At 38.2% G+C, this 25,007-nt stretch overlaps 1 long non-coding RNA gene and 1 pseudogene across 2 annotated transcripts; one reads left to right on the top strand and one right to left on the bottom strand.

Moving 5' to 3' along the window:
* Nucleotides 1-1,127: 1,127 nt before the first annotated feature.
* Nucleotides 1,128-23,418, bottom strand: LOC147499685 (uncharacterized). 2 transcript variants are annotated; one of them, XR_015194505.1, is made up of 3 exons: nt 23,139-23,418; nt 22,944-22,993; nt 1,128-1,369 (listed from the first exon to the last, which is right to left on the bottom strand). It is a non-coding gene; the product is annotated as an uncharacterized LOC147499685 (long non-coding RNA). The 2 variants fall into 2 exon arrangements; XR_015194504.1 differs by lacking the exons at nt 22,944-22,993; nt 23,139-23,418 and adding an exon at nt 5,604-5,756.
* LOC147499686 (bifunctional protein FolD 2 pseudogene) lies at nt 3,197-4,121 on the top strand (annotated as a pseudogene).
* Nucleotides 23,419-25,007: the final 1,589 nt, after the last annotated feature.

Genomic DNA, 25,007 nt, shown 5'->3' with positions numbered 1-25,007 from the left:
AAATCATTCATCACCCAAAACTGCATCGGAGGTTTGTGTACTTCCTGAGGAGATGTTTCAGTATGCCTTCTACTTCTGTCATGCCAGCGTATCTATTTGGGAGTACCTACTCTACCTGGGAAGGGTAGAGTTCAGAAGTTCAGTCCTTTACTTGAAAGATTTCAAAGGAAGCTTGCAGGGTGGAAAGCCAATTGTTTATCTAAAGCATGCCGGCTCACTTTGGTAAATGTAGTTTTATCTTCATTACCAACTCATTCCATGTCATGTACTATTTTGCCTGCACAGATAGTGGATAGGATGGATATTATCAGAAAATCTTTTCTATGGGGACATACACCATCAACCAGGAAGCTTCATTATTTTCCATGGCGATTAGCATGTACTTCGAAGAAAAATAGAGGACTGGGTATAAAGGAGCTTCAATTACAAAATTATGTTTTACTGGCAAAGAACACTACAACAGAGCATGTTTTTAGCAGCGCCATACCCCATCGCTAAAGGTGCCTTTGAGCGTGGCAAAAGATCTGTCGCAACGCACCAGATGGCGTTGCAAAGGCGTGGCTAAAAAGTGCGTCTCAAATACTTAAATGCAACGCCAAAAGTGGCGTGGCAAATGTTCCTAGTTTGTTGCGACGCCTATGGGCGCTGCTAATACACTAATTCCGTTGCTACTTCATTTATGAAAATTAAATTAATTGCAAATTTATTTCAAACTATTTGCGGCTTGGCGCCGCAAAAAGAGAGCTTGTAACAACTAGGATGGCGTTGCAAAAGTGATACCTTTAGCTGCACAACTAGGCATCGCAAAAGGCAACCTTTTGCTACACTATTTCCGTTGCGGAAAGTTTGAATTTTTAGCTATACATTTGGCGTGGCAACAGACGTCCATAAATTTAGCGACACACCAAGTGTGGCAAAAAGTGTCTACGTTACGGTAGAATCAAATCTTTTAGCTACACCAAAATTGTTGCGAATGATATAAATTCCAGAAAAGCACACACTTTATTTGGGACGCATTTAGCATTACAAATGGTGCAATTCATATATATACCTGTACATTTTCATTTACATAATCCTGCCCAAAACAATTTTTATAGAACACAGTAACCCTATAACAATTCACCACAAATCATAATAAAATGAATTTCATTACTAAACCATTCGATCAATACAAAAGATCTTAAAGAATTCACATAACTATTTTTTGCGAAAAAACATCGTCTCACATAATCTTAACAACGTTCAACTAAATTAGACGAATTATTCAAAACTAAAATTCCACAAATAATGTCTATAACATGCTAATTTGAGCAGCATCCACTCGGAGCTTCTTCTTGATTCTACTATTTCTGGCGACCAATCGACCAATCTGGCATAACAAATTAAAAAAAAAAAAAAAAAATCAATGAAGTAAATTTATTAGAAACATTAATAAACCTAATACACACTCAAGTTGACAATGCATGTGAAACTATGCACCTCCTATATCGTAAAATTGGTGCCCATAGCCAAAAGCTTAGAAAGAACTTATCAAAGTTATAACTTCGATCACATTCATGAAGGTACGGATCAAATAAGAAGACAAAAATAGCAAAAACTAATAGATTTTGATCTAAATTGTACATGTAAATGCCAAACCATTAAAAACCTCGTGGTCATAAAGTTATCACCAATGAAACAATAAAATAAGTAAGGCTAAACATCAAGTAAATCAAGCAAACAAGCTCAACTACAAAAAAACGGTTCCAACGGATGGCATAGTCGGATGTAAAGGTATCGACCAACCTATAATGAGATTTTTTAACCCCTTGCCTATGATTTAGGAGTCAAGAAGTCCCGCCTTCGGCTATTCCTTTCTATCCCTTGCTACTGTTTAACAGGAGCGGAATATCCTTTGTCCTAACCTTTATCCTTCGGCTATTCTTTCTATCCTTTGCTACTATTTAATAGGGAGGCTCAGGGAAAGAACCTAAGCACAAAAAACACGCACTACCGCAAAAGGAACAAGGGCTGAGATGGATAGACTAGGATCGGGAAGCTCAACCATCAACAAAAATGCTTTCGAAGGAAGAATGGGCTCTAGAATAGCGTTTAAGCCATATGTGTTGAACCAACTCTTTTAAGGTAACATATGAGACCGATCAAGTGTAGGAATTAGTGCTTTGGAAATTGACCCTATCTTTCTTTTCGGAAGGAAAAAAGTTGTTTGGCGAACCACTATCTCTTGATTGATCCGATCATACACTTGCTTTTCCCGCGTGATAGTTCTCTTGATATTCTTTCTACAACTATAGATTTGGAGCCAATCGGGTATGACCGTGTGTCAAACCGCGTGTCGGCGGGAGACGAAGGAATATTCACCGATTCCTTTCCAATGAGAACTAGGCAGCGTCCCATATGCTTTGGGAAACCATTAGAAAGTGCAAAGTTGAGAAACATGACCACCACGAGGAGGCTGCTGCTGCTGCGTCGTGCTTTTCAAATGTAGAAACCGCTATGTCCGGCGTAAGAGGCGGCAAAAGCCGATGCCATAGAGGCCGGTTCCCTGGAGCAAAGCCGCTTTTGCAAAGGGATTAGACGGAATAAAGGCGAACGGAGATAATAGATTGGGGTTCCCGCTGAGTTGTTGTAGTAGGTGCCTTCCCCGCCCGTGTACACTCACCTCATCGGTCATTTTACTATGAAGAATTCAAATATTAATAAAAGGAAAAACAGAGAAAAAAGGCTTCATTCGACAAAAAGCGAGGAAAAGGACCGGCCGTGGATAACATGGTTCCGGACATCGAATGATTCCCCACAAGGTGCCCGAAACTCTCATTTTGACAAATGAAGTACATCCAGTTGATCCTAAACCAGCAGAGACGGTTGATCGATGAAATGGAAACAGAGCTAGAAGGAGGGTCAAGAACGGATAAAGCGAAGCCTTTCTATCCAACACCCACACTTCGAAAGCAAGCACTCTCCTCCATTTCAGCCTTAATAATTGGATCGATAACATGAAAAGGAGCTATCTGTTCAAACAAATTTTAAAATTGAAAGTGTGTATCTTTGAAAATGCAAAGATAGCAAACCTTAATAGTTATGATCGACCACCGAAACGCCCTAGATGCACTATTGGTGGACTAGAACGCAAAACATCTTGCAAAGCTTTTTTAGCTTGTGATCAATAGCGAAGTCTACATCTTATTGATCAACTATGGGTGCCTTTCATCATTATCCATCTCATTTAATAATGGCGTCTTGAAGAAGAGCGAAAGAAAGCCACGATCATAGATGGTAAAGCAATAGCTCATACTATACGCTCAAATAGCTTTGGTTCAACAACTCTCCACTAAACATGGAAAGGTCCCTGGCTAGCCATTATTATTGTGGGAAGTAGGAAAGATTCTCAAAGCTATGTGAATATGAAGAGAAAGGCATGTCTTTGCTGTTGGAATTAAATCTTATGATATCAATCTGCCTGCCCGAAAGTACCCGCTGAATTGATCCAAAAGGTCCGTGAGTTAAACGCTCATCCCGACATCCATGGAATCTTGGTTCAACTTCCTCTTCCAAAGACATATCAATGAAGAAAACGCCTTAAATGAAATCAGCATTGAAAAGGATGTAGATGGTTTTCATCCTCCGAACATTGGCAAACTTGGTATGAAAGGCGAGATCCATTATTTCAGCCGTGTACACCAAAGGGTTGCCTTGAACTTCTATCACGCGATTGGCATAAGTGTAAAGAGCAAAAGGGGCGTGGTAGTTGGTCGGCGTAATATAGTTGGACTACCGATTGGCGTTGCTTCTTCTCAAAGCGGATGCCATTTATATCGGAGTTCACTCACGCACTAATTTCTAAAAAGCATTATTCGTGAAAGGACATCATCATAGCTGCAAAGCAGGATGCAAATATGATTAAAGGTGACTGGATCAAACCCGTGCAGCAGTTATTGATGTTGGTACAAATCTGTTTGATGACCCAAGTAGAAAGTCGGGCTATAGGCTCGTAGGGTGATGTGGACTTTGAACAAGCTTGCAAAGTTCTTTGGATGGGTGACTCCAGCCTGTGAGGTGTGGGCCCAATGACCGTTGCAATGCTACTCAAAAAAAATACCTTGGATGGTGCTAAAGCGTAAGATTGAAAGCGAAGAACGATCTCCTATTTATTACTTGAGTTCGTAATCATGTTTCCCAGATTTTGGCGGGAAGTTGTTCTTGATAATATGTAAAGGTTCTTCTCTGGTAATATAATTCTAATTGTGTACTCCATTTGTTGCAATAATTGCTCAAGAGAGCCCTTTTAACTGAAGGGAGGAGTTTTTCCGAGCCAAACCGTACCATAAACCCAATTTGGGGACTTTTTAAGTAGTGTGTTTGGATAATGAGAAGCGCTGTCTTTGTTTTTCCTTGTTCTTTGCCTCATTGCTGTTGTCCATCTAGTCTCCCTCTTTTCTTTTTAAATTTAAAGACCCCTTTTTGGGTAACCTTAAAAAAAAAAAAAAATGGGTGCCTTTGAAATCGAAAAATCTAGCAGATCCACAACACTAGTTACCTAATTGGATGATTATCACCAACCACCACCTAGAAACTCTCCCTGGATAATAATAACCTTCCTCTTCAGATGCCCAAATAAAAACAGCAACCACAGCACCTGCTCTTACACCAGCAGCAAGTGCAGGGTTATCTTCAATTCTAAGATCTCTTCTAAACCATACTATACTACTACAACTGCTATTACCACCACCACCACGAACAAGTCCACTTGACATTTTTTTTTTCTCTTAGCAACTCAAACCCAAGAAAACAATCTCTGTATCAAATCTATGTTCTGGTCATGCAGTAATAATTACTATAGACTGTGAAAGAGAAGTTTTTAGGACTTATAACAAGATTGCTTTTTCTTTTTCTAGTATGGTTTAGGCCAATAAATGTATGGGTCATAGATTCTGCTCTTATCCCCTTGAACTTGTAATGTTTTTATCCTTATTCTAAGTAAATTATTACTGCTTTGTGGTCGTGGAGAGTGGGATTATGGCCGGTCAAGAGGCTGCAAAGGAAGCAGAGGGGCGTGGTTTGATGCGAGGCAAAGACTTTTTTTGAAGCGAATGATGACACTAAAAAGAAAAAATAAGCCTAACCTTTATCCTTTGTCCTAACCTTTATCCTTCGGCTATTCCATCTATCCTTTGCTACTGTTTTAAATAGGGGCTCGGGAAAAGAACCTAAGCTCAAAAACAAACACTACCGCGAAAAGGAACAAGGGCTTAGATGGATAGGCTAGGATCGGGGAAGGTTGAAGCTCAACCATCAACAAAAATGCTTTCGAGGGAAGCGGTTTGGGCTCTAGAATAGCGTTTAAGCCATGCATGTTGAACCAGCTCTTTTAAGGTAACATATGAGACCGATCAAGTGTAGGAATTAGTGCTGGTTATCTGACGTCTTAAAGGTTCAGACAAACCAAGCTTTCAAGGAATTATCAATGCCTCGATGTGTACACCTAATTGTCAATCATATATCCCTAATTGTGTGAAAAAAGAAAAAAAAAAAACCCAATACATCATTAACAGAAGATAAGATACCAATATTTCTTACTTGCTTAAAGTTTTCAAACTACGTACCATTGAGAACCTCCACTGAACTGTAGCATCCAAGCCTCCATCCTAGCTTGAACGGCCAAAACCTCTTCCAATTTAGTTCTTTGGGATACCATTTCAGCAGTGAGCTCGTCATTCGTTTTTTCAGCTTCCTCGACCCTCGTCCTTTGTACTTCCTCTTCAAAGATCTTTGCTCCTTTGCACTTCCTCCTCTAAGTGAATGGATCTCATCCTTCTAGCTGATGGTGGCATGACACCATGCCCAAGGCCTTTACAATATCCAGATCTTACACCCAATATCTTGTACTAAAAATTTCATCCTCGGTCTTTGGCTCACCACCTTTCTCTTACGCCCGGACTCAACTTTAAGTTGTCGATCCGTTCTGTAAGTTTAAACTAGGGATAAATATATGAAATTAAAATGCAATGGTAAAAGCAAGTAAGAGTCATTTAACTTACATAATTTTCCGAGCTACTGGGACTAGTCCATCCCTTACTACTAAAGTGGGTTCGACGGTAGAATTCAATCTTTCCCACGGTTTGTTGGGTTTTGAGAGTCGCTGAAAAAATATTTGAAAATGCATAATTTATTTTAAATAATAGTACACAACTCCAAAGCAACATAAATTATGTAAATAAAAATATACCGATTCCTCGAAGAAATGTAGAAATGACTTTGAACCAAAGACAATGGTTTGTTGAGAGCTTTTGCCGATTACTTGAATTCTGCTCGCTAATTTTCTGAAGTAAAATGAATATTGTATTACAAGTTGTATTTGAATAATATAATCATATAATCAGTGGCTCATTGGACTCAACTTTGAACTAAGATGGGATAAATGTAAAGAGCTGCATTATTGCCTAATCTCAAGTCAAGAGGAAAACAAAGGGTCTCAGCCTTAAAAAAAAAAAAATTAGAACAATCCTTTCCTTGGAACATAGCTAGACTACCACTTCAACCTCAAAAATATAATTATATCCTCTTCTAGATTTCCTTAATTTCCTCAAAACACATGAAACCAATCACAACAATAACCAGCCAACAATAACCATTTAAAGGAGACTAATAAGTAAACTATCATACCTTGAAATCTTCCCCTTCAAACCAATCACACGAGAAGCATCCCATTTATCTTGCATACCACGCCACTATAAGGATTTCGTTGTTGCCCAGCGCATCATCATTTCCAAAACGCGTTTATAGTGCAAGTGAAGAAGACACCTATATCCTCTTAAGCGCTCCCCTAATATCTTGTCCACGACGTACTTCACATGTGGAAGTTGCATATCCACATCAAACTTGTCCTACAAGAAATGCATTACAAAGTTACAAGGAATCATTCTGATATGCCATGCAACTAGAATAAAAACTTTATTACCTTAATGCGATCAATGTAATGGTCCTCTCACATCCTCTTCCACTTTATCCCAATCATGCTGTAAGAGGTCCATGTTGTCGCGCTACTACTCCAATCTCCCTCACGAATTGAGTACTCCACCTTCCCACAGGTCTTGCATGATCTTTGTGGATCTCTATCCTAGGTTTTTGACCAGTAGCAGCTTTGTAATCAATGAGTTTCTTATTCATAGCCTTGCCTTTTTTTCTTAGTTGGAGCATTAACAAAAACATTCATAAAAAGAAGAAAAAAGATGCCTAGTCTTTTATTATTGAACTATCCAATGCATTAAACAAACCAAAATATAATCTTATTACCAATACTTGATGTGTTCACTTCGCTAACCGCGACATTGGTTGTGCTCTCACTCGTCGAGTTACACCTCAAGTCATAGCTATACACGAAAACTTAAATTTGATAAAAAAACAATTGATATCAAATGGCACATAATCTAAATACAATAATAAAGCACATTAAAAGTCATATATAAAAAAAATTAATATAGCATTAAAATGGAGAGTTTCAATTCTTAATATATAAGCATGTACCTGACTTAGCACGAAATAGATCCAACAACAAAACTATCACTTAATGTAATGCAATCCAAACAACCTGTCCTAGCTAGAATATGCTTTAACGCTTAATGTGAATGCATGATATATATATATATATATATATATATATATATATATATATATTACCAACATACAAAATGGATAATGAAGTTTTTCATTAACATTTAGTCAATGTCTCAGATCATCATCAATCTTTGGATACTGACATGCTCCTCTTCTTCGAACAATACTCTATTAATGTGTCATCTATTTCATCATCTTCCTCGTCAATAATGAAATTGTTATCGGTTTGATGACTTTCCATAGCAGCCACGACCACATTAGCATCAACTTCGTTTGGGTCCAAATCCTCCCCTATCTAGGCGTATGGGTGTGAATGGTGCATTTTGAACCCCGCTTTGCTTGCTTCATGAGTTTGATCAAGTTGGACATTGTCGATATTCACCCCAACTTGCTCTTCCTGTTGATATGCTACATCACTACCTGCTTCTTCTTTCTCTGGAACATCAAACACGTTTCGAGGCTTTGTCTTTTGCACAACTTTCCAACCGACACCTAATTTGGTATCATCGACGTAAAAGACTTGACATGCTTGCGTGGCTAAGACAAACTGGTCTTCTTTATACCACATCTTGGAGCCATTAATACTAGTAAAGTGACCATCCGTTTGAATCCCGTCCTTCTATTACCAACATCATACCAATCACATTTGAAAAGATAAACTTCGATTCCCAAATAGATAACTAACCTCAAAACATCGGTTAACACACCATAAAAGTCAATCTCTTCTCCTTGGTGTTCCCCTTTACTTCAACACCACTATTTTTTGGTTCGGAGATTTTTTCTCGATCCTTGGTGTGAAACCTAATCCCATTAACAATGCATCCACTATACCGTTTCACACGCTTATCGGGGCCCACATGCCAATGAATATAATTCATCCGTAAAACGCCGGAGGAGTTCTCAACTGCGCTAATACTTGCATCTATTCATAAAATTAGTACACCAAGTTAGGAAAACATAATTAGCATATTATCCAAGTTCATAACCATTGTATAAAAAGTAGCAATACGAGCTCTTACACGTTTTGAAACCAACTAGGAAACAACATTTCTTGTTTCTCATGTAAGTTGTGTGAGCTTTGCATTTCAAGCTCTCGTCATGTGTGTTGATTGCATGCATATCAAATATATATAAACTTAATAACTTCGAGTAGTTGATGATGATAAAAAACTTCGGTAAAACTAAATGCAATAAAACTTACTCTAAATATGTTGAAATTTCTTCAATTATTCAACACATAGTAATGAGCCTTGGCATAGTCTTTTGGATCAAGAATGGAACTTGTATAGGCTCCTAAAGGCCGAACATTTTGTGCTTAAAACACGAAATCCAACCTGTTGATTCTCATTACCACCATCATAGTTTAGTTCTTCACGATTGAACCGAAGTTTCAACTCCTTGAAGATACATGGAGCAAAACGTGAGACATTCGGTGTCTACATACGCCAAAGAATTGAACCTTCCGGCAGCTTTATTTCAACATATTGTTTTAGCGTGTGTAGATACCTGCTTGCATATAACACACACATGTAATATATATATAGTAAATAAAAACTTGAACATGCTAATTTCAAATTAAATAAATTACTAACAGTAAACCTCACCTTTCAATAGGATACATCCACCTATAATTGCGACCGGGTCCTCCAAGTATCGCCTCACGTGGCAAGTGGATAGCCAAATGGACCATTACATCAAAGAATGCGGGGAGGAAATATTTGTTCGAGCTTACAAAGTATCACCGCAATGTCCTTTTCCATTTTCTCTAATACTTCCAATTTTAAAGTCTTGCAACATAACTCTTTAAAGAACATTCCCAACTCAACCAATGCAATGGCTACATCATTGGGCACAAAACCACGTATTGCAATTGGGAGAAGTTGTTGCAAGAGCACATGACAGTCATGACTTTTCATTCCTGTTATCTTACCATCTTTAGCATTTGCACATCTAGAAATGTTAGATGCATAGCCATCGGGAAACTTCACCGACTTCAACCACTCGCAAAAAGATTTTTTCTCTGAAGATGACAATGTGTAGCATGCTGGTGGCATTACAAACTTATCACCTCTTGGGATTAGATGCAACTCTTTTCTTATACCCAATCTTTGCCAAATCTAATCGAGCTTTTTACTTGAATCTTTTGTTTTGCTATCTATATCTAACAATGTCCCCACTACATTGTCACAGATGTTCTTCTCAACATGCATAACATCCAAGTTGTGTCAGTAGCTTAAGAGTGTCCCAATACGGTAACTCAAAAAATATGCTTTTCTTTGTCCAATTCAACTCCATCTCATAACGCTTTCTCTTCTTGTTAGGGGCGGCTTTCCGAATTCTGAAGAGGTTCTACATAGTTCACTGTGATAAACAATTCATCCCTAGACAACTCAGAGGGTGGCAACCTGCTCTCCCTATTTCCATCAAATAAGTGTTTGCCACGAAGTTCTCCAAGGATGCCTTGGTCTGCGAGAAAACGACGATTGGCCATATAACACAACTTTCGCCATTCTTTAAATACATGGAAATCAGATCCTTGTTACAATTAGGGCAAGCCGGTTTCCCTTCGTGTCCAACCGGATAAATTACCTAGTCTTTGGAAAATCATTTATAGTCCATAACACCTGCAAAGATGCAACCAAAAATGTTTCCTTTGCTCTTTGCATCATACGCCTCCACCCCATCATTCCATAACTCTTTTAGTTCATCAATCAAAGGTCGTAAATAGACATCGATATCATTCCCAGTGATGTAGGCCCCGGGATCGATGAGGGCACATGAAGGTGAATGGTTCTTTCATACACTTCCACGGTGGTAAATTATATGGCATAACCAGTACCGGCCACATACTATATTGGCTGCTCATATTACCAAACGGGTTAAATCCATCGCTTGCGAGACCAAGGCGAACATTGCGAGGATCATTGGCAAACCACTCATGTTCCTTGTCAAAATCACCCCAAGCTTTAGAATCTGCTGGGTGTCTAAGTACGTTCTCCTCATGCTCAAGTTTTTCTTTATGCCATCTCATATCTGCAGCATTAACCCTCGACATGAATAGCCTCTTGAGCCTTGGTTTAAGTGGAAAGTAACGCAACACCTTCTGTGGTATTTTTTTAGTCTTGCCTTCGAAGACTTGATACCTCGGCTCATTACATTCTGGACAATTTTGAAGATTTTCATTTTCTTTCCAAAACAACACACAATCATACTTGCATGCATGGATTGAGATATAACCAAGTCCCAAGTTACGCATTAATGCCTTCGCCTCGTAATGGGACTTTGGGAGTGTCTCACCTTCAGGCAATATTGCTTTAATCAACTGGAGAATCATAGTGAATGATTTGTTACTCCAGCGATTAATTATCTTCAAATGAAGCAACTTCACGACACAATCTAACTTTGAAGATTTACAACCTGGATACAAAGGTTGACGTGCTTCACTCAAAAGTTCATCAAATGGATCTATATTACCTCCTGATTCCCTATGTTCCACATTAGGCACCAGATTATCAATGTGTATTGGAGCCTGCAAATCTTCAAACATGTCATCCAGTCCATCAAACTGTACCCCTTCACCAACATCATCGTCATCATCGTCACTTTGTTCCTCATAGTCTTCTCCATGAAAAACCCAACGGGTGTAATTCTTGTCCATGCCGTAAAGGTCTAGATCGTCTTTTACCTCGTCGATGTGCTTGTAATTCCTATTTTTGCATTGTTTGCATGGACATCTAGTCCTTCCCATTCTGTCTGTATGACCACGAGCAATCTCAACAAAATCTATAATTCCTTTTTTATAGTCAGGCCTAAACCTATTCGGCGATTGCATCCAACTCTTATCCATTTCTAGTAATCAAAGAAGAAAACATGAATCAAGTATGTTGCACCTTTAATAAATATGGCAAAGGAAACATATCTTACCAAAGGAAAAAAAATACTTGTACACGTCACATGGTAGAACAAAACAACACTACTAGATTAAAATGAGGAAAAAATATCGCAGTCACTCGATCTATTATCATACTTAAGCTGATATGAATAATTGAAACTACTGTATAAGGACAATTTGACTTGCTGCATCCACAATATAACTTATATTTGACTTGCTGCATCCAAATTTAATCATAAAAGATAAGAAATGTATATATCTTATTTATATAGTAGCTCTTCATGACTACTTCTCAAGCTAATCCCTAATTCCTTTTTGATACACTGGGCAAAACCTATTTGGCAATTGCATCCAACTCTTATCCATTTCCGTGTTCCCTACTACGAGATAATAATTGTACATCACAAAATAAGAAAACCCAAACATTTAAACTAACCAATTAAGGACAGTCCATTAACAATCCAACTTCCTACACCACTATTGATAGAAATTAATTTAGGCATGCATATAAGAATATCTGAACAATTACCGTAAACAATGTGTAATTTAACTTCACAAAGTGGTCTTGTATTCAAGATTGCATTCAACCAGGACTTCTACAAAAGCAACCAAAATCAGAGAAAAAGGGCCAGAATCATCACCGTAACTTCGGTTCTAATACATAAGTCATCTTAGCAAACATGCACACACGCTACGGAAACCAAAGCAAGCACATAATTCACCCATAAGCTCATTGTATATAACTATGGCGGTTCACGGAAACCAGTTTTTCCAATAGTTATGGCAGTTTATTAGATTTACAATTTTTTCAATCAAAATAGAAATAGTTAAATTAAATACACTACAGTAGAGGAAATCTCATTGTATATAACTAAACCAAGTGCCTAATAAGAGCCTGTTATGGTGGAGATGCAAGTGCAAGTGCAAATGGGGATTTAGTGACGTTATGTTCAAATTTCACTCCTTAGGTTCTTATAAGAACAAAACTGAGAGGACAGATGATCCTACAAGCAGCAAATGCTTGTAGCTGATGTTCCCATCAGCTCAAAAAAAAAAAAAAAAAAAATCCATCAAGTTAATATGATACATAATAACAGAATTACAAATACTAAAAAATGCTAGCAAGATGATTTAGAATAACAGTATAGATCGAAGCAACTGAGGTGACGAGGATATACCTTTAGCTGAATCTAAAGATGTGTAAAGGTATGCTCTAATTCACTAGTGTTCAATATACTTTCCATCTTTTTGTATCTAACATGTGTTTCGTGTTGTGTGCATGTATTGGATTTTTGTCGCTTTCTTTATTGGTTCTGTGCAATTTAATCTGCGAAGGCTTTTACTCGTATATTTGACACGTTCCTCGATATTGAATATATGAAATATATATCTCAGGTTCAAAGGGCATGATATCTTTGTCAAGCACTTGCTCATATCGGGGTTAAGCGAGTAGTGATACTTGATCCCCAAGTAATCCATAGGTCTGAGGTAATTACCTTGTCTATTCCACTTGTTTACCAGCATAATCACTTCAAAATAGAAAGTGGCACAAGAACTTCAACTAGTGAATGAACACAGAGAAGTTGTCATCACCCCGTGTAGTTGCATAACTTATCTGTATGACATTAATACTGTTCACCTTAGATCAATAGTATCAAGATTAAATTCCCTTAGCATATGAGTCCTTATATGTGCATTTATTAATTTCTGGGGAAGGGTGGGGGTGGGGGGCCGGAGTTGATCTTTTAGCTTAGATAGTTGACAGACTTTATCTTAGACCTCTCGGCTATAAAGCCGCCTTGGGCTCAGGTTCTGCTTCCTGTTTTATATATGTTACTTGGTAAATAGTTCCCATATATTGGAATGGTTCCTGTAACTCAAACTCTTATATTATGAGTTGGTAATTGAAGTGACTTCTACTCTTATACACGGATGAACTCTTTCATCATTTCTAACTAATAGCCACAACTCTGCAGATGCATTTGTATTTTGTTTTCTTTAGTCAAATTTTCATATAATCTGATTTTGCATAATACCATAATTATCTTAGACTTGCTTAATTTTTTTTCCAACTAGTGTACCATGTGTTGATATCGATCATCTTGCCATTACACTTTATTTCTCAATGCGTTTCTTTATATATACTTGATGGTTATTCTTGTCTTTATTTTATGGTCTACAATTTGTTTTATACTTACTTTTTCTTCTGCATATACTATTCTGATGGTTATTTGTTCCTAAGATTAGTATCTCTTATTCTTTATTCACCAGTTCAATCAAACATGGGCCTTCTTCCATATGCAAGTTTTCAAGTGAAAAGTTCGTAACAAAAAGGGTGGTTTGGTATGGCACCATCTATGTAGACGCATTGATGAGATACTTAATTGCGATAAACCACTTTAGGATGGAGATGGAATGTTGGAGATGCTGAATTTGGTAAAGTCATCCCCTGGTCAAGTAGATGTGTATTTTTTACTTGATGAAGCTCCTCGACTCTCCTACCTTTAAAATTAAAGATTGTACATTTCTTTTCTTATGAGTTTTGAGACATCAAATTTAGTCTTATATGTAAGCAAGTACATATGTAGTATTTTGTTTAAGTGTTTAGAGAGTAAAACAGTTAAAGTTGCATTTATCTCTACTTTTGGATGTCAAGCTTTTGTAAACGCGTCAAGTTATCTTGATATTTTGGTATTTTAATGGAAATTTGGTGCAAAATGAAAATGAAGTTGTGAAAGTGTGATTTGTGTGCTTGTTACAATAGGTTTTAATGGAAATTCTTGCAGGTGGGAAAAAGAACAAAAAACAAATTCCAAAAGGATGGCCATGGGCGGGATGTAATTTCATAATTTTTGAAGACAACAAAATAAACTAAGCAACCGCCAAAAACCGTTGAATATTTTCAATTAACCATGGCTTCAAGCAGTTTGTATTATTTGAAATTAACTACAGCCGTGAACTGTGTCGATTTATTTAAATAAAGCAACGGTTAGTAGCCGTCATTAATGAAAACGATAGCGAATTTAAGGAGGGCTATTGCGATGGTCGATAGCCATCATTTTAAACCATTTAGGACGGTTAGTGGCCGTTGCAAATTGAGAATTCTAACATTGTGTTAGTATTGTAATATCACTAAAGAAAGGCTACCACAAGCCTCCACCAGCCTCGAATGTTCGAAAAGCTTTACTAGAACTTATCTGGTGAGTTATTCCAAAGACAGGGAATGCCTAGATTGGGTCTTGTTCAGTTAAGATCTCCCGTAGAGAAACTACTAATGAAATATATCAGACCTTGCCTCTAGATAATCTACAACAACTAAAAAAACACTCGAGACCTTTCTTAAATATAGCTATCAATTGTTCAAAAGTTCAATTCTAAAATATAGCTACCAATTGTTCATAACTACTAAAATTGCATTACAACAAACAAAAGTTCAATTTTAATCTAAAAAATATACAAGCTAGAAAACATGAAAAGGCTACCTGAAATAAGTTTACAGCTTCAACCTATTTTCCTTGTTGCAAGTGTTTAAGTTGAGGACCTGAACCAAGTTTTCAAACACACTCTATTACATTAAGTTGCAAAGATCGAGGAATCAACAAAATTAGCCAAAATAAAATAAGACATATAAGGTTCTCACTTGTAAACTCAAAACCCAAATTCACACGCACACGCTATAAACAAGGCACCACTTACAATCGCTTGAAATCGTAAAACCTTAATTGACCTAAAGAAAAGTGAAGGAAAGATTCATACCATACTTTTCTACTTTCAAAAAAGACTTTTCTATTCAAGGCGATATCCATATCCAAAAATTGACTCAATATTTTAAAAAGTCGGTCATTTTTTAATATCTTCTTAGCAATAGGGTCATGGTTGGGAAACTAAGGTCTCCCTTCTATTTCAATATGCTCTAGCAAAAGAGAACCATATATAAAAGCTGACTCAAGTATGGAATGAGCCACCACTCTTCTTTCTTGATATCATAACTTTACATGTATAGTCATGCAATTTGTTCTTTAACTGATAATACCAATATTTTTACAATAGTATGGCATGGTTCATATATTGCATAACAAGAATATTAAAAGGCAACGCTATTCCCATAGAAAGATTGATATTATTGGAAGAGGAGAAAGGGTGTGAGAAATATCTGTTGTGGGAAGTAGGGAAAAGTAACAATGGAAGAAGAGAATGCTTATTGTTACTACTGTGATCAAGAGTTTGAAAATGAGGATGTACTTGATAGGCATCAGAAATCAACCCATTTCAAATGCCAAAGACTTTATTATGAGCAGTTTTAAAGCGTTGGTGGAATGGCTATTCACGTTATTCGACTCTCACGGGAAACTCAAACTACTAACAACAACTCTTCAATGGCACCAACATTAATTTTCACCGATTTGTTTGAAACGTGACTGTTGTGGCCGTCAAGGCTCAAAACTGAGTGTTGTAGTCCACGAACTTTGACTCCGAGGAAGCTCATTCAGTTATAGAATGCGTTAAGGGCTCTTAAGGAGAGAGAGGGGCAAGGCTGCCTGATTCTAAACAGGTTAAGACGCCATCTGGGTTATAGTATTGAGGGAGGTGGAATAGAAAATTCTGTGAATCAAGGCCTGCTGCGTCCCGTCGATGATTGTCTTATGGATGTCTTGAAAAAGATACCACAAGATGTTTCATCAGACAAGTCCTCTTGATTGACTAATTGGTAATCTTGTATGTTATAATTTCGACCTGAAGTCGGCTACCGATAGGTGTTAGTCTATCTCTTTGAAGTTATGCAGGTCTTGATCGACCTGCTGTGTCGGTCAAGGCTCAAAACTGAGCATTGTAGTCCACGAACTTTGACTCCGGGGAAGCTCATTCAGTTATGGAATGCGTTAAGGGCTCTTAAGAAGGAGAGATAGGGGCTAGGCTGCCCGATTCTAAACAGTTAAGGCCATCTGGGTTGTAGTATTGAGGGAGGTGGAATAGAAAATTTTGTGAATCAAGGCCCGCTGCGTCCCATCCATGATTGTCTTATGGATGTCTTGAAAGGGATACCACAAGATGTTTCATCAGACAAGTCCTCTTGATTGACTAATTGGTAATCCCAGATGTTATAGCTTCGACCGAAGTCTAACTTGACAAGTGTTAGTCTATCTCTTTGAAGTTATGCATATATTTCACTTATGTTAAAATAGCGCTTGACTGAATAGCTTTACCTTAATAGCAAGCCGGTCTATGGATCTAGGTGAACCCGAGGGTGAGTCGGAAAGGGGTCGGGAAGAATTACCCAACGGGTTTTGAGTTAGACGGATCGATGTTCAAATCTCATCGACACTAAACACCAACCCAATCGAAATCTCCCTCCCCTATACTATGCGTTTGGTGGCGATAGAAAATTCGGCTTTCCGATCTTGGCTTTTCGAAAGGCGAGGGTTTGGTACAGGGACGAGCCGAGGGGGTATAGATGGTATAGAGGGAGAAGACCATAGGACGGACCGAATAAGTTGGGATTTCTATCCGAGACTTGACACAGTATGAATCCTTATTCCATAACGAAAAGAAAGGGGATCGATCTTTCGGTGTTGGACTGAATCCACACTCCCCACCAGCTAATTTTTTCACCGCCATAATTGTATCTGCAACTTCGGCCCCCACTTCACCATGCTCTCAATCAGAAAATACAGATGTCACATTTGTTAACTATGTTAACTCTAAATCCTGCACTTCTGGTCCAAATAATGGTCGTCCTTCAATCGACCCCCTGCCATTGACATCTAATAGAGCCCCAACATATCTGGAAACTAAATCCCTCTATCTAGTTTGGGATGATGAAGCCTTCTCCATGGAGGAAAAACAGAGCATTTGACATGCATGTCAAAGATGATGAAAGCCTTCTCCATGGAGGAAAACAGAAGCATTTTGGGTTCCCGCGGATATGTAGGTTGTAAATTTTATGGACTGAGTCACTCAGATACAGGGAGCAAAAAGCCATATACGAGTAACTATATTTAACTGCAAGGTGACATTGTATTTGAGGAAGGTCACAATATTGTTGTTGTATCTTTATGAATGCTATAACTGAACCAAGAGTAAAAATGGACGACTAAAGGTCGTTGCAGAACTTTTACGTAAGATTGATATTGGAATAGAATACACGCTAAAATTCATTCAAATTGAAATATAAAGATTTGTTCTTTATATCACAAATCAAAAACAAAAACAAAATACCCAAAATCAAAAGCAAAGAAATATATCTTACCCACTGTAGAGAACCCCAATTCGAGCAGTTCTACCTAGCTCCACAAATCACTGCAAAGAACACCAAAAATTCCACTTTAAAGCTAAAACAATCAATCAAGACAAGAAAAAAAAAAAAAAAAAAAAAACGATTTCAACTAGGGCAGGGAACAAAAAAACGAAGCTTTTGATTTTGTTATCGCTTCAATTCTTTTCACCTCAGTAAAGTCAAAAACGGTGGATGTTGAGGGTGGAGAGATAAGCTTTGAAGATGTGGAGAGAAAAAGGATGAGTTTTGGAGATGGAGGAAAGAAGTTTCGGTTTAGATGGAGAGATCGAGAGACGACAATCTAGGGTTTTAATAGGTTTTGTTTTTACGGTATTTCTAATTTTATTATGATTTGGATTTTGGAGCGGGAACATGAAAACTGTAGCGCGATTAATATTTGCAGCCAAAAACGAATATATCCGCCCAAACCAGAGCCCATTGGCAACATCAAAATCGTCACAACAAGCGCATACACATAGTCTATCCCGGAATTACCAAGCAAGGGGGTTGCAATAGATATTTAATCTATAGCAGCACCACACTCGTTGCCAAAAATAAACATTATCAATTTAATTATTTATCGTAAATTTAAACAAACACTTTTGCAACGCTCAAGGCGTCACTCTAGGTATTTCCCAAAATGAAAATTCTATTAAGACGGATGACCTTTATTCAATCAAGTCTCTTTATTCTATGGATGGGAACAGCCGAAAGAACATTGTCTGCCATTAGCGAGCGGGCTCGTAAGCTCGTGTACTATTACTAATCATGTGAGCACCGCACCCCTTCTCATATGATACTGATCCCCATCCTATCTGGTCAGCGTAGATTCCTGCTGTTTTGTTATTTCTCGTCCTGTTGGTTTAATGCCCAAAACTCTTATAAAAAGAAAAGCCCCACACTTGTCGATAAAATTTATAGGTCTTGATAACCGTTGGTAACATGAAATGCCCTTCCTAATTCCATGCCCGAACCTGTTCTCAACTTGCTTCGCTTGGCTGGTCGAGTCGAAAAGAAATACGGCAACTAAAAAAGAACGGAACGTATGCGCGAGTGGACCTTATTGCTTGGTTCATTCTGTCTCGTGCAATAACACCCGCGCATCACTCTTTCTTTTCTTCTTGTTCTTCATTGTTCGCTGACTTGTTTGTCTTCCCCTTCAGTCGTTGCACTCATTCGTTTTGTGGTGATAGGTTACCTTACTTGTGTTAGGTTGGCCAATCGTGAGGGGCTCCCTTTTGCCAAACCAGAACCTAGAGGAACCTTTCCAAAGCTTTTTGGGCTAAATCCTTTACTTCTGTAATGAGAGCCATGGGTAAATGAGTGAGCTCCACACTTCACTAAATTCGTCCAACAGATCAGCTGTGACGCTGTGGAATAGAATAGATAGGGCTAAGATTCCAGCTTCTATTATTTGATTGATTGAGAGCTCTGGAATCGAACTTTCCTTACTCCGCCTTCTCTACCTCTACCATCCGGAATTCAAAACCTATACATACCGATCAGATATCGAATCAGGCAAGCCGAATTTAGTTAGGGAGTCAACTTACTTGATTGACGCAGAGTGAAAGGATTTAAAGACCTCTTATTGACTAACTCACTTAGTAAGCTGGAATCAAGTAGTTCGGTCGGGTAGAGCAGGTAGTGGTTGTTCCTCTTTCGGCTGCTAGCTGCTATTGGTTTTATTGGAGTTTGTGTCAGACGTATGGATGTTAGGCTAAAGCCCGATTTCACGTAAAAAGGATTAAAAAACTCAAACCATCCCGCTCTGCTCACATTCCGTCCTTCGCTTAGCGAGAAAGAATTCCTTTTTTAAAGGGTGCCTAAGGACCTAGTGGAAAGCTCTTTTCTCCACTCGCAGATACTTTGGACTTTTTGCCCCATATCTATCTGCTAGGGTCAAGGAAACTTCTGGATTAAGGATGACTTCGTGGAGGAGCATTATGACTATATATTAGCTGACGTACTTTAAGTTCTCGACCGTTTAATTGACAAACGCTTGTGCTAGGTGTCACTTCAAAGGAATATTAAACGACTAGCAAAGGAAGGCGGACGGTAGTTGTTGAATTTGCTTATATAATCTATCCATGAAAATGATCCAATTATGATAAGTTTTGGAAGAAGTGTGATGTCCTCTGTGGATGAGAATCTATTCAGTGTGATTTTATTGTAGACAGTGGAGCTGCTTGGTGAAGTAGCAGTTTTGGAGGAGGAGGTTGTACGGGTGGAAGAAAACGAATGGTGAATGTTAGACAAGGCCTTTATGAAGAAGCTGTGAAGATTTGATGATCCAAGAGAATTAGGGAAAGGCCGAGCGGTTTATATGAAAAGAAAACAGAGAAACGAAGCTCTGAATGTAATGTTACTGGAAATCCAGCAGCAGTGGCAGGTAGCTGAACGCAATTGGTAGCAAAGCTTAGGCGTGATGAAATTGGGAAGCGTTGTAGAAAGTTTGGAAATGAGAAACAGCCCCGAAAAGGATCTGATGGTCCGAAGACAGCCGCGGCAAAGAGAAGGAGTCTTGCAGTAATCCTAAAAGGAAAAAGAAGCAATCCCCAAAGCAGGCAGAGCAAAGAATTAGAACCCCAGTGAAGGGAGCTTGAGTGGTGGAAACATCCGTGGAGAAGCGTTTGGAGGCAGTGAAAATAAAGGTATACAGAGTTAGCATTTGTAGTGATATATAAGAAGTAGTCCTGTTTCTAGTGATATTTACAAAGTAAATGCGATGATGTGACGGTTTTGCATTTCCAGCTAGAATGCAGAGCAGTGGAAGATATTGCGGAAGAGCGTTGTATGGATATGCCTGAGGAAAGAACAGGAGAAGGAAGCAGCCCAAAGAAAATGTGCTCGGAAGTTTTGAAGTGTTTGTTTTGAATTTTGTTGAGGACGAAGACACAAAAATACAGGCATTGAGAGTCGGAGATGTTTTGTTCTGTAAAGCAAGTAGCTTATGAGGAAAGTGAATGTGAAGAGGCTTATGGCATTTGTAAAGTGAGAAAGAGAGACATTGGGTTCTACAAGCATATGCGCGCAATTGAATCCCACTCTATTGATGGCAACGGAACGACAAGCTCTCTGTTTGTAATGCAGAGAGTGAAGTAAGTATTGTTAACAGTAGTTGTGGTGTTTTAGGCTATGAATTTGGTGAGGAAGTGTATAACTGTGTGAGGGTCCTCGTTGGGAAGCTCGGCAGTGTTGAGTTAAAGGGTCTTACACAGGAGCAGAAGCTAGCATTCTGGAGGAACATCTATAACTCCTGCAAGAGGAGGTCGGGTTGCTCAGTGATGTAAGTGGTTTGACATCTATTGGTTGAATATCCCTAGTAAAGACGTAAAGGTTAAATTACATAAAAATAATGTTACAAGTACGGAATACCATCCTTGCTCTATGTCTCTATATGACCTTCTCTAGGCAGCATACGACACTCGTTGATAGTTGAAACTCTCAAGTGCTTTGCTGTTTGCTCTACTACGTTGCAGAGCCCCCATTATATTGAGCTCAGACGCGTGTAACTTTCACTCCAAAACAGTGATTTCAAGAAGCTTAAATTTACAGCTCTTGAAAATCACTTTTATTTGAGCAACTGCAACTTGCATGTCTGTTTTAATAATAGAGGTAGTGCAAGTTCAGAGTAGAAGGCGATAACACTAGGGAATTCCAAAAGACAGAAAATCAAAGTTTACAAGATGGTGCTCGGGTAAGTCCATAAGACCATCACCTTGGGACGGAACCAATTGTCCAAAACCATATCTCACAAAATTTAGTATTCATATGACCTTTTGATTTACATAATTCCCCTGAACGTCCATTTATGATGCACTAGTATAGGTAAGGTCATCTATACACTAGGGAATTCCAGCACAGAAAATCAAAGTTTACAAGATGGTGCTCGGGTAAGTCCAGAAGACCATCCATCACCTTGGGACGGAACCAATAGTCCAAAACTATATCTCACAAAATTTAGTATTCATACGACCTTGTGATTTATATAATTCCCCTGAACATCCATTTATGATGCACTAGTATAGGTAAGGTCATCTATACACTCTCGTTATACTCCCCCACCCCACCCCACGTTTTCCCAACAAAAAACGCACAGAACGCCACCAAACACAGAACTTCGTCAGAAAAATCTAGACTGACCATTATGTACTAAAACAGTTGTAGCTTACTATGCAGATATCGAAACAAGATGAATCCAATTGTATTGGAAAGCAGACTCGCAGATCTAAAAATCTTATTCAAGCCCCGAGACCAAATTCTCAAGCACGATTTTTCAAGATTCTTCTGAACCAACACCAGAAACTAAACCAAATATAGATCAATAAATGTGGTGGAACTTCCACTGATGGATGGTGAATCTTAGAGTTGGACCATGGAAGAACTTGACGAAGCTAGATAAAAATATGAAGGATCAGTTTGTGTGAAACAAGTCCATGAAGTATCTACATACAGTACACGACTTGAGATGACTCCAGGACTCCATGATAAGGTCTGACAATGGTGATCGCTTACAAGGTCATACTTGACTTGAAGCAGGACTCGAGACCGATGTTCTTGACTTATTAAATTGGTCGTCCAGGAATTCTAACTTGATATCAACGATGATCTACAGTCCATGTATGCCATTTATCTAACATGAGATTATCCCACCAGACTAAACCGACTCTCAAAACAGAAAAAGTAGAAGGTTTTCCCAAAAGAGGTTATCCTAATAGAAATATGCAACAAGGGTAGAACTTGCAATCCAAAGATGTTTAAAATCATCCTATTTAGCATTAATTTGGGTTGTAACCAGTTAAAAAGTTTCAACCCCAAAACAATATTATAGTAGCTATCAAACCCAACACTTACATCCCAAATGAATATACAATAAATCCAATATGATCTAACTATACTAACACCCATAACACATTACACCTAGACGCTAAATATGCAAATCAAACACAAGATGCTTGCCAAAAATCTGACCGAAAACAACAAAACCAACGAAACTACTACCCCCGCAAAGATTAATACACGCCAAACTATTGAAAGATTGATATTGAAATAGAATACACGCCAAAATTCCTTCAAATTGAAATATAAAGATTTGTTCTTTATATCACAAATCAAAAACAAAATCAAAATACCCAAAATCAAAAGCAAAGCAATATATCTTACCGACTGTAGAAAACCCCAATTCGAGCAGTTCTACCTGGCTCCACAAATCACTGCAAAGAACACCAAAAACCCCACTTTAAAGTTAAAACAATCAATCAAGACAAGAAAAAAAAACGATTTCAACTAGGGCAGGGAACAAAAAAAACAAATCTTTTGATTTTGTTGTAGTTTCAATGACTTTTCAATTCTTCTCACCTTGAGGTTGAGGGTGGAGGAGAGATAAGCTTTGAAGATGTGGAGAGGATGAGTTTTAGAGATCGATAGAGGAAAGAAGTTTAGATTTAGTTGGAGAGAGACGGCAATCTAGGGTTTTAACATGTTTTTTTTTTTTTTTATTCCTAATTTTGTTATGACTTCCAGCGGGAACACGAAAACTGGAGCGCTGGAGCGCGAAAAATATTTGCAGCAAAAAGGATTATTTTCGCCCAAACCAAAGCCCATTTGCAACACCGAAAACGTCGCAACAAGGGCATACACAGTCTATCCCAGAATTACCAGTGACGGCAAGGGGGTTGCAATAGATATTTAATCTATAGCAGCACCACACTCGTTGCCAACAATAAACATTTTCAATTTAATTATTTTTCTTATTTTTCAGAATTTAAGTGAACAGTTTTGCAACGCCAAAGCGCCGCTCTAGGTATTTCCCAAAATCAAAATTCTATTAAGACGGATGACCTTTAGCAACGCCACACGGTGTTGTAAAAGATGACTTGTTGCAACAAATTTTAGGCGTGGCGAAAGAGTGCGTTGCAACAGACCCCTTTTGTTGTAGTGGAAGGCATGGGATTTACTTAATCTAACATCATTATGGGCTCAACAAATGAAACATAGGTACTTTCACACTACCAGTTTCTTGGAAGGCGGAAAGTTAAAGCTAGTTCATCAGTAATGTGGAAAAGGATTTGCGAAACACGAAGGATTATTAACACTGGATCGGTTTGGAAGCTGGGGAAATGTACTTCTATTAGTGCATGGGAAGACAAATGGATTCCACATTCTGAGGATTTACAGGTACTTAATGGGAAACCACCTGACTGTCCTTTTGACCTTGTTTCTGATTTCATTGACATGGATACCAATAGCTGGGATTGGAATAGGCTAAATGAATTTTGGCCTTTAGAATTTGTTGAAAGAATTGTTTCAATTCCTATTACACCAAATGAGGAGGATACTTTGGTTTGGAAATGGGTGGAATCTAGAGAATATTCGGTGAAGTTTGCATACAATGGCTGCATTTAGTTGATTACTAACACAAATACAGCGGTTCAGGATAACTATATCTACAAACATGTTTGGAAGATGAAAGTGTCGTTTAAATAAAAAAATTTGTATGGCAATGCTTGCAAGGTGTCGTCCCAATTGCGGATTTATTGGCATCTCATCATTTTCAAGTCCAACCTGAATGCACCCTGTGTGAGAGCTTCCCATAAATAGAAATCTATGTATTTTTTGAATGTTCTTTCTCTAGAGCCATTTGGTGTGGAACAAATTTAAGTGGAGTTATTGATTAGCAAAATACAAGTGGTGTCAGCTTTAAGGAACAATTAGCGAGTTTAACAAGGGATATCAGGATAATGCATGATGGTGATGTGCAGTTTTGCTACTTTGTTGGGGTTCTGTGGAATATATGGCTTGCAAGAAATGACACAAGGTTTAAAGGTAAACACCCTTATCCAGTTTGATACATCAACAGAGCTTCAAAAAATATGCAGCTGGTTCAGGAAGTCATGTCCCAACAAATTCCCAGAGAAAAATTTCTGGTTTATGTTAAATGGTTTCCACCGAAGGACGGATTTGTGAAACTCAACACTGATGGTGCGTCTCTTGGAAATCTAGGATATGCGGGGGTGGTTGGATGTATTCTAAGGGATTCGGAAGGTAAATTTTTAATGGGAGCAGCTATTCCTATTTTTTTATGCAACAAACAATGAAGCAGAATTCCTTGCTCTTTTTTATGGACTTCAAATTTTAACAAAAATAGGATATCGGAAGATCGAAGTGGAGACTAATTCTCAATTGTTGTTCAAGGTTTTGACAGCTGAAACTTTTAAGTGTAATTGG

Source organism: Coptis chinensis, chromosome 5, assembly GCF_015680905.1.
Source record: "Coptis chinensis isolate HL-2020 chromosome 5, ASM1568090v1, whole genome shotgun sequence".
NCBI lineage: Eukaryota > Viridiplantae > Streptophyta > Magnoliopsida > Ranunculales > Ranunculaceae > Coptis > Coptis chinensis.
Note: the sequence above shows the minus strand (reverse complement) of the source record. Positions and strands in the feature narration are given on the sequence as shown.